This window comes from Arachis duranensis, chromosome 5 (genome assembly GCF_000817695.3).
Source record: "Arachis duranensis cultivar V14167 chromosome 5, aradu.V14167.gnm2.J7QH, whole genome shotgun sequence".
NCBI lineage: Eukaryota > Viridiplantae > Streptophyta > Magnoliopsida > Fabales > Fabaceae > Arachis > Arachis duranensis.
The window spans coordinates 50,625,390-50,636,013 of NC_029776.3; the positions used below are offsets into that span (position 1 = coordinate 50,625,390).

General features: G+C 39.0%; 1 non-coding gene across 1 annotated transcript; it reads right to left on the reverse strand.

Moving 5' to 3' along the window:
- Positions 1 to 3,213: 3,213 nt before the first annotated feature.
- Positions 3,214 to 3,321, reverse strand: LOC127748030 (small nucleolar RNA R71). Its single transcript, XR_008009973.1, has one exon. It is a non-coding gene; the product is annotated as a small nucleolar RNA R71 (small nucleolar RNA).
- Between the last annotated feature and the right edge of the window lie 7,303 nt (positions 3,322 to 10,624).

Consider the following 10,624-nt stretch of genomic DNA (forward strand, 5'->3'; position numbering starts at 1 on the left):
AGAAGTCCAATTGGCACGCTCTTAACTGCGTTGGAAAGTAGACATCCTGGGCTTTCCAGCAATGTATAATAGTTCATACTCTGTCCGAGATTTGATAGCCCAAACAGGCGTTCCAAATCAGCTCAAAACAGCCCGGTGTTAAACGCCGGAACTGGCACAAGAATGGGAGTTAAACGCCCAAACTGGCACAAAAGCTGGCGTTTAACTCCAAGAGAAGTCTCTACACGAAAATGCTTCAATTCTCAGCCCAAACACACACCAAGTGGGCCCGGAATCGAATTTTTATGTAATTTACTCATCTTTGTAAACCCTAGGCTACTAGTTCTCTACAAATAGGACCTTTTACTATTGTATTTTCATATTGGTAGCTATCTTTAAGTAGTTTTATGCTATCTTAGATCATGAGGCTGGCCTCATGGTTCCTCAACTTGATGAATGTGATGATCCGTGACACTCATCATCATTCTCACCTATGAACGTGTGCCTGACAACCACCTCCGTTCTACCTTAGATTGAGTGGATATCTCTTGGATCCCTTAATCGAAATCTTCGTGGTATAAGCTAAAATTGATGGCGGCATTCAAGAGAATTCAGAAGGTCTAAACCTTGTCTGTGGTATTCTGAGTAGGATTCAAGGATTGAATGACTGTGACGAGTTTCAAACTCGCGATTGTGGGGTGTTAGTGACAGACGCAAAAGAATCACTGGATTCTATTCCGACATGATCGAGAACCGACAGCTGAATAGCCGTGCTGTGACAGAGCGCGTTGAACATTTTCACTGAGAGGACGGGACTGTAGCCACTAACAACGGTGATGCCCAACATATAGCTTGCCATGGAAAGGAGTAAGAAGGATTGGATGAAGATAGTAGGAAAGCAGAGAGACGAAAGGGACAGAGCATCTCCATACGCTTATCTGAAATTCTCACCAATGAATTACATAAGTATCTCTATCTTTATTTTATGCTTTATTCATAAATCATTCTTAACCATTTGAATCTGCCTGACGTAGATTTACAAGATGACCATAGCTTGCTTCATACCAACAATCTCCGTGGGATCGACCCTTACTCGCGTAAGGTTTATTACTTGGACGACCCAGTGCACTTGCTGGTTAGTTGTGCGAAGTTGTGATAAAGAGTTGAGATTGCATTTGAGCGTACCATGTTGATGGCGCCATTGATGATCACAATTTCGTGCACCAAGTTTTTGGCGCCGTTGCCGGGGATTGTTTGAGTTTGGACAACTGACGGTTCATCTTGTTGCTTAGATTAGGTATTTTTCAGAATTTTTAAGAATGAATTCTAGTGTTTCAAGGTGATGTTTTCATCATCACCAAAGCTGATTGGTTCTCATCAATTTAGCTCTTGAATGCAATGTCCTGCTAAAGCTTGGCTAGCCATGTCTAATTCCTTTAGACTGAAGCTTTAGACTAACATTGCATGATTCCTGGAATTCTCATTAAGAATTTTGAATCTCTTTATGTTCTTTTCCATATAATTTTCGAAAAAACCAAAAAAATTTACAAAATCATAAAAACCAAAAATATTTCTTGTTTGAGTCTAGTGTCTCATTTTAAGTTCGGTGTCAATTGCATATTTCTATTCTTCTTGCGTTTTTCGAATTCATTCATGTGTCTTCATTGATCTTCAAGTTGTTCTTGATGATTTACTTGCTCTGATATTTAAATTCTCTTGTTTTGTGTGTTTTGTTGTTTCTCATATGCATTCTCAATTTGTTAGTGTCAGTAGTATACAAACTTCTAAGTTTGGTGTCTTGCATGCATTGTTTATTTGATTTTAGTTGCATTTTGATTAGTCTTCATCATTAAAAATCCAAAAAAAATTTTAATTTGTGTCTTTTCAAGTCAATAATACAGAGAATTGAAGATTCAGAACATACAGCAGAGGAATTACACAGAAAAAGCCGGGCATTCAAAACGCCCAGTGGGGAAGGAAAACTGGCGTTTAAACGCCAGCCAGAAAAGGGTAGCATTTTGGGTGTTAAACGCTAGAATGGATACCATTCTGGGCATTTAACGCTAGGATGGCACAAGAGGGAAGATTTTGTTTTTAATGCAAATTTTTTTTTCAAGTTTTCATAATTTTTCAAAATCAATTCTTTTTCAAATCATATCTTTTCAATCATATCTTTTCAAAATTGATTTCTTTCCATTTTCAAAAATACTTGCTAACAATTAATGATTTGGTTCAACATTTCAAGTATGTTGCCTTTTCTGTTGAGAAAGGTTTAATGTTTGAATCATATCTTTTCTTGTTAGACAAGTCATTAATTTTAAAATTCAAATCTTTTTTTAAATTGTTTTTCAATCATATCTTTTTCAAAATAGTTTTCAATTCATATCTTTTTATTTCTAATTTCAAAATCTTTTTCAAAAATCACTTTATTTCTTTCCCAACCATATTTTTCGAAAATCATTCTTCAATTTTTCAAAATGTTTTTAAAATGTTTTTAATTTATTTTCGAAAATTTCTTTCCCTCTTCTCACATCCTTCTATTTATGGACTAACACTCCTCCTCAATGCACAATTCGAACTCTATCTTTCTAAGTTCGAATTCTTCTACCTCTTCCTTCTATTTTTCTTTTCCTCTCACACCTCAAGGAATCTCTATACTGTGACATATAGGATTCCATATTTTCTTGTTCTCTTCTCTTCCATATGAGCAGGAAGAAAGACAAAAGCATTCTTGTTGAGGCTGACCCTGAACCTGAAAGGACCCTGAAGCGAAAGCTAAGAGAAGTTAAAGCACAACTCTCTGTAGAGGACCTAACAGAAATCTTCAAAGAAGAAGACATGGCAGCCGAAAACAACAACAATGCAAGGAAGGTGCTGGGTGACTTTACTGCACCTACTCTCGACTTCTATAGGAGAAGCATCTCTATCCCTGCCATTGGAGCAAACAACTTTGAGCTTAAGCCTCAATTAGTTTCTCTAATGCAACATAATTGCAAGTTCTATGGACTTCCATTGGAAGATCCTCATCAGTTTTTGGCTGAATTCTTGCAAATCTGTGACACTGTCAAGACTAATGGGGTTAACTCTGAGGTCTACAGACTTATGCTATTCCCTTTTGCTGTAAGAGACAGAGCAAGGATATGGTTGGACTCACAACCTAAAGAAAGCCTGAACTCTTGGGAAAAGCTAGTCAATGCCTTCTTGGCAAAGTTCTTTCCACCTCAAAAATTGAGTAAGCTTAGAGTGGAAGTCCAAACCTTCAGACAGAAGGAAGGTGAATCCATCTATGAAGCTTGGGAAAGATACAAACAATTGATCAAAAAGTGTCCCTCTGACATGCTTTCTGAATGGAGCATCATAGGTATCTTCTATGATGGTCTGTCTGAACTGTCCAAGATGTCATTGGACAGCTCTGCTGGAGGATCTCTTCATCTGAAGAAGACGCCTGCAGAAGCTCAAGAACTCATTGAAATGGTTGCAAATAATAAATTTATGTACACTTCTGAAAGGAATCCTGTGAACAATAGGACAAATCAGAAGAAAAGAGTTCTTGAGATTGATACTCTGAATGCCATATTGGCTCAGAACAAAATATTGACTCAGCAAGTCAATATGATTTCTCAAAGTTTGTCTGGAATGCAAGTTGCACCAGGCAGTACTAAGGATGCTTCATCTGAAGAAGAAGCTTATGATCCTAAGAACCCTTCAATGGAAGAGGTGAATTATATGGGAGAACCCTATGGAAACACCTATAATCCTTCATGGATAAATCATCCAAATCTTTCCTGGAAGGATCAGCAGAGACCTCAACAAGGTTTCAACAACAATGGTGGAAGAAACAGGTTTAGCAATGGCAAGTCTTTTCCATCATCTTCTCAGCAACAGACAGAGAATTCTAAGCAGAGCCACTCTGACTTAGCAACCATGGTCTCTGATCTAATCAAAACCACTCAAAGTTTCATGACTAAAACAAGGTCCTCCATTAGAAACCTGGAGGCACAAGTGGGTCAGCTGAGTAAGAAAGTTACTAAACTCCCTCGTAGTACTCTTTCAAGCAATATAGAAGAGAATCCAAAAGAAGAGTGTAAGGCCATCAACATGGCCGAATTTGGAGAGGAGGAAGAGGCAGTGAGCGCCACTGAAGAAGACCTCAATGGACGTCCACTGGCCTCCAATGAGTTCCCTAATGAGGAACCATGGGAATCTGAGGCTCACACTAAGACCATAGAGATTCCATTGGATTTACTTTTGCCATTCATGAGCTCTGATGAGTATTCTTCCTCTGAAGAGGATGAAGATGTCACTGAAGAGCAAGTTGCTAAATACCTTGGAGCAATTATGAAACTAAATGACAAGTTATTTGGTAATGAGACTTGGGATGATGAACCCCCTTTGCTCAGCAAAGAACTGGATGACTTGTCTAGGCAGAAATTACCTCAAAAGAGACAGGACCCTGGGAAGTTCTTAATACCTTGTACCATAGGCACCATGACCTTTGAGAAGGCTTTGTGTGACCTAGGGTCAAGCATAAACCTCATGCCTCTCTCTGTAATGGAGAAGCTAGGGATCTTTGAGGTGCAAGCTGCAAAAATCTCACTAGAGATGGCAGACAATTCAAGAAAACAAGCTTGTGGACTTGTAGAGGATATTCTGGTAAAAGTTGAAAACCATTACATCCCTGCTGGTTTCATAGTCCTAGAGACTGGGAAGTGCATGGATAAATCCATCATCCTTGGCAGACCCTTCCTAGCCACAGCAAAGGCTGTGATTGATGTTGACAGAGGAGAATTGATCATTCAAGTGAATGAAGAATCCCTTGTGTTTAAGGCTCAAGGATATCCCTCTGTAACAATGGAGAGGAAGCATGAAGAGCTTCTCTCAAAACAGAGTCAAACAGAGCCCCCACAGTCAAACTCTAAGTTTGGTATGGGAGGCCACAACCAAACTCTAAGTTTGGTGTTGAACCCCCACATTCAAACTCTAAGTTTGGTGTTGGAAGGTTCCAACATTGCTCTGAGTATCTGTGAAGCTCCATGAGAGCCCACTGTCAAGCTACTGACATTAAAGAAGCGCTTGTTGGGAGGCAACCCAATGTTATGTTTATCTATTTTCCTTTGTTATTTTATGTTTTCTACAGGTTGATGATCATGGGAAGTCACAAAATCAATTCAAAAAGCAAAAACAGAATGAAAAACAGAAAGAAAAATAGCACACCCTGGAGGAAAACTTGCTGGCGTTTAAATGCCAGTAAGGGCAGCAAATGGGCGTTTAACGCCCAGTCTGGCACCATTTTGGGCGTTTAACGCCAGAAAGGGGCACCAGACTGGCGTTAAACGCCAGGAAAGGGCAAGAAGTTGGCGTTAAACGCCAGAAATGGGCACCAGCCCGGTGTTTAACGCCAGAATTGGCATAAAGAGCATTTTTGCTCGTCACTTGGTGCAAGGATGAATTTTCCTTGACACCTCAGGATCTGTGGACCCCACAGGATCCCCACCTACCCCACCACTCTCTCTCTTCTTCACCCATTCACCAATCACCTCAACACCTCTTACCCAAAAACCCCTCACCTATCAAATCCCACTATTCTCTTCACCACTCACATCCATCCTTTATAAAACCCCACATACCTCACCATTCAAATTCAAACCACTTTCCCTCCCAAACCCACCCCCACATGACCGAACCCTACCCCTCTCTCCACCCCTATATAAACCCATCTTCCCTCCTTCATTTTCACACAACCGAAACACTACTTCTCCCCCTTGGCCGAACCACAAAGCCTCCTCCATTTCCTCTATTTCTTCTTCTTCTACTCTCTTCTTTCTTCTTTTGCTCGAGGACTAGCAAACCTTCTAAGTTTGGTGTGGTAAAAGCATTGCTTTTTGTTTTTTCATAACCATTTATGGCATCTAAGGCCGGAGAAACCTCTAGAAAGAGGAAAGGGAAGGCAAAAGCTTCCACCTCCGAGTCATAGGAGATGGAGAGATTCATCTCAAGGGTGCATCAATACCACTTCTATGAAGTTGTGGCCATGAAGAAGGTGATCCCCTGTAAGGTTGGCATTCAACTTGCCCATGATGCAAGGAGATGAACACCCTTACACTAGAAGGGTCAACTTTGATCAAAGGTTGGACCAAGTCCTCATTGACATTTGTGAAGAGGGCGCTCAATGGAAGAGAGATTCAAGAGGGAAGCCGGTTCAACTGAGAAGGCATGACCTCAAGCCCGTGGCTAGAGGATGGTTGGAGTTTATTCAACGCTCAATCATTCCCACTAGCAACCGGTCCGAAGTTACTATAGACCGGGCTATCATGATTCATAGTATCATGATTGGAGAAGAAGTAGAAGTTCATGAGGTTATAGCCCAAGAACTTTATAAGGTGGCGGACAAGTCCTCTACCTTGGCAAGGTTAGCCTTCCCTCATCTCATTTTTCACCTCTGTTATTCAGTCGGAATTGACATAGAGGGAGACACCCTTATTGATGAGGACAAGCCCATCACTAAGAAGAGGATGGAGCAAACAAGATATCCCACTCATCATGAAATCCCTGAGATGCCTCAAGGGATGCACTTTCCTTCACAAAACTATTGGGAGCAAATCAACACCTCCCTAGGAGAATTGAGTTCCAACATGGGACAACTAAGGGTGGAGAACCAAGAACATTCCATTCTCCTCCATGAAATTAGAGAAGATCAAAGAATCATGAGAGAGGAGCAACAAAGGCAAGGAAGAGACATTGAGGAGCTCAAGCACTCCATAAGATCTTCAAGAGGAAGAACAAGCCGCCATCACTAAGGTGGACCTGTTCTTTAATTTCCTTGTTCCTTATTTTCCTGTTTTTCGAATTTTCATGCTTATGTTTATCTATGTTTGTGTCTTATGATCATTAGTGTCTTGGTGTCTATGCCTTAAAGTTATGAATGTCCTATGAATCCATCACCTTTCTTAAATGAAAAGTGTTCTTAATTGAAAAAGAGAAGAATTGCATGAATTTTGAATTTTATAGCAGATTAATTATTTTGATGTGGTGGCAATACTTTTGGCTTCTGAATGTATGCTTGAATAGTGCATATGTCTTTTGAATTTGTTGTTCATGAATGTTGGCTCTTGAAAGAATGATGAAAAAGGAGACATGTTACTGAGGATCTGAAAAATCATAAAAATGATTCTTGAAACAAGAAAAAGCAGTGAATACAAAAAAAAAAACGAAAAAAGGGGAGGAAAAAGAAAAAGAAAAAGAATAAAGTTGTGATCCAAGGCAAAAAGAGTGTGCTTAAGAACCCTGGACACCTCTAATTGGGGACTCTAGCAAAGCTGAGTCACAATCTGAAAAGGTTCACCCAGTCATGTGTCTGTGGCATGTATGTATCCGGTGGTAATACTGGAAGACAGATTGCTTTGGGCCATGGCCAAGACTCATAAAGTAGTTGTATTCAAGAATCATCATACTTAACTAAGAGAATCAATAACACTATCTGGATTCTGAGTTCCTATAGAAGCCAATCATTCTGAATTTCAAAGGATAGAGTGAGATGCCAAAACTGTTCAGAGGCAAAAAGCTAAAAGCCCCGCTCATCTAATTAATACTGATCTTCATAGATGTTTTTGGAATTCATTGCATATTCTCTTCTTTTTATCTTATTTGATTTTCAGTTGCTTGGGGACAAGCAACAATTTAAGTTTAGTGTTGTGATGAGCGGATAATTTATACGCTTTTTGGCATTGTTTTTAGTATGTTTTAGTTAGTTTTTAGTATATTTTTATTAGTTTTTAGTTAAAATTCACTTTTCTGGACTTTACTATGAGTTTGTGTGTTTTTCTGTGATTTCAGGTATTTTCTGGCTGAAATTGAGGGACCTGAGCAAAAATCTGATTCAGAGGCTGAAAAGGACTGCAGATGCTGTTGGATTCTGACATCTATGCACTCTAAGTGGATTTTCTGGAGCTACAAAAGCTCGGCTGGTGCGCTCTTAACTGCGTTAGAAAGTAGACATCCTGGGCTTTCCAGCAATGTATAATAGTCCATACTTTACCCGAGATTTGATGGCCCAAACAGGCGTTCCAAATCAGCTCAAAACTGCCCGCCGTTAAACGCCGGAACTGGCACAAGAATGGGAGTTAAATGCCCAAACTGGCACAAAGGCTGGCGTTTAACTCCAAGAGAAGTCTCTACACGAAAATGCTTCAATGCTCAGCCTAAACACACACCAAGTGGGCCCGGAAGTGGATTTTTATGTAATTTACTCATCTTTGTAAACCCTAGACTACTAGTTCTCTACAAATAGGACCTTTTACTATTGTATTTTCATCTTGGTAGCTATCTTTGAGTAGATTTATGCTATCTTAGATCATGAGGCTGGCCTCATGGCCATGCTTAGACCTTGTTCTTATGTATTTTCAACGGTGGAGTTTCTACACACCATAGATTAAGGTGTGGAGCTCTGCTGTATCTCGAGTATTAATGCAATTACTATTGTTCTTCTATTCAATTCAGCTTATTCTTGTTCTAAGATATCACTTACTCCTCAACTTGATGAATGTGATGATCCATGACACTCATAAACAAGGCTTGAATGTTTATCTCTTGGATTCCTTAATTAGAATTTTTGTGGTATAAGCTAGAATTGATGGCGGCATTCAAGAGAATCCGAAAGGTCTAAACCTTGTCTGTGGTATTCTGAGTAGGATTCAAGAATTGAATGACTGTGATGAGCTTCAAACTCACGATTGTGGGGCGTTAGTGACAGACGCAAAAGAATCACTGGATTCTATTCCGACATGATCGAGAACCGACAGCTGAATAGCCATGCTGTGACAGAGCGCGTTGAACATTTTCACTGAGAGGACGGGACTGTAGCCACTGACAATGGTGATGCCCAACATATAGCTTGCCATGGAAAGGAGTAAGAAGGATTGGATGAAGACAGTAGGAAAGCAGAGAGACGAAAGGGACAAAGCATCTCCATACGCTTATCTGAAATTCTCACCAATGAATTACATTAGTATCTCTATCTTTATTTTATGCTTTATTCATAAATCATTCATAACCATTTGAATCTGCCTGACTGAGATTTACAAGATGACCATAGCTTGATTCATACCAACAATCTCCGTGGGATCGACCCTTACTCGCGTAGGGTTTATTACTTGGACGACCCAGTGTACTTGCTGGTTAGTTGTGCGAAGTTGTGATAAAGAGTTGAGATTGCAATTGAGCGTACCATGTTGATGGCGCCATTGATGATCACAATTTGGTGCACCATGCGCGCACGCATCGCTTGTGCACACGCACGGATCGCTGAATCTTCCAAACTTCATTTCTTCATGGTTTCTCTTCTTTTGCATGCTCTTTTTCTCACTTCTTCAACCCATACTTGCCTTGAAAATCTGAAATCGCTTAGCAAATACATCAAGGCATTAAATGAGATTAAAGTGAATAAAATTTAGCAATTAAAAGGCCTAAAAAGCATGTTTTCACTTTCAAGCACAATTTAGGAAGAAATCATGAAACTATGCTATTTCATTGAATAAGTGTAGGAAAAGTTGATAAAATTCACCCAATTAGAGCAAATAAATACCATAAAATGTGGATTTATCACATCCCCACACTTAAACAATAGCATGTCCTCATGCTATACTCAAGAAGGAAACAAGGGATATTATATTTATTCAATGCAAGTAAACTACCTACATGCAATCTATCTACATGTATGCAACTATTTGGTCAAAATAAATCAATTTCCAAGATTACACATATAATCACAAGGGATAAGGAAATCTAAATCAAGTAAAATCCATAATTGATTAGAGTCATTGAAAAGCATTTACAAACTTGCAAGAAAGGAGATATTAAGCAATTAAACCCTCACCGGATGTGGATCCGCTCTAATCACTCAAGTATATAGGGTCAATTCACTCATTTCTCCTTTAATCAAGTTTTCTAAGATTTATTTTTTATCTAACAATCAACCTTTATTCAATGTATGCATAAAAATATCATGAGGACTTTTCATAGGTTGTAATGGGGTTAGGGTAAAGGTAAGGATTCATATGGTCAAGTGAGCTTGAAATTTGTATCTTTGACTAGACAAAGCTCTCACCAAACACATATAACAACCTATAAAATTCTAATACAATACCTAGCTACCCATTCCTCACTTTTATTACACACTCATGCATTTTATTTTTAACCACAACTCATATGCATTGTTATTGTTACTTTACTTTGGGGCATTTTGTCCCCTTTTTATTGCTTTCTTTTTCTCTTTTTTTTTCTTTTTCTAAATATTTTTTTTCAAACTAAAATATATACATGAAAGTGTCAATGCATATGGTTTAAGCATTTGATGCATGAGTATGCACGCGATTCCCAAGATTTTCAACAAAAATACAAAAATCCACTTTTACCTCAACCAAAGTTCCCAAACTTCCCCACACTTGAATCATACACACTCTCACTAACCTAAGCTAATCAAAGATCCAAATAAAGGACATTTATTGTTTTTCACTTTAAGGCTAGTAATGTGCTAAAATTAAAAACAAAATGGGATTGAAATAGGCTCAAAGTTGGTTAACAGAGGGAGATAAAAGGGTAGGCTGTTTGGGTAAGTGAGCTAATTGAAATGAAGGCCTTAATCATATAA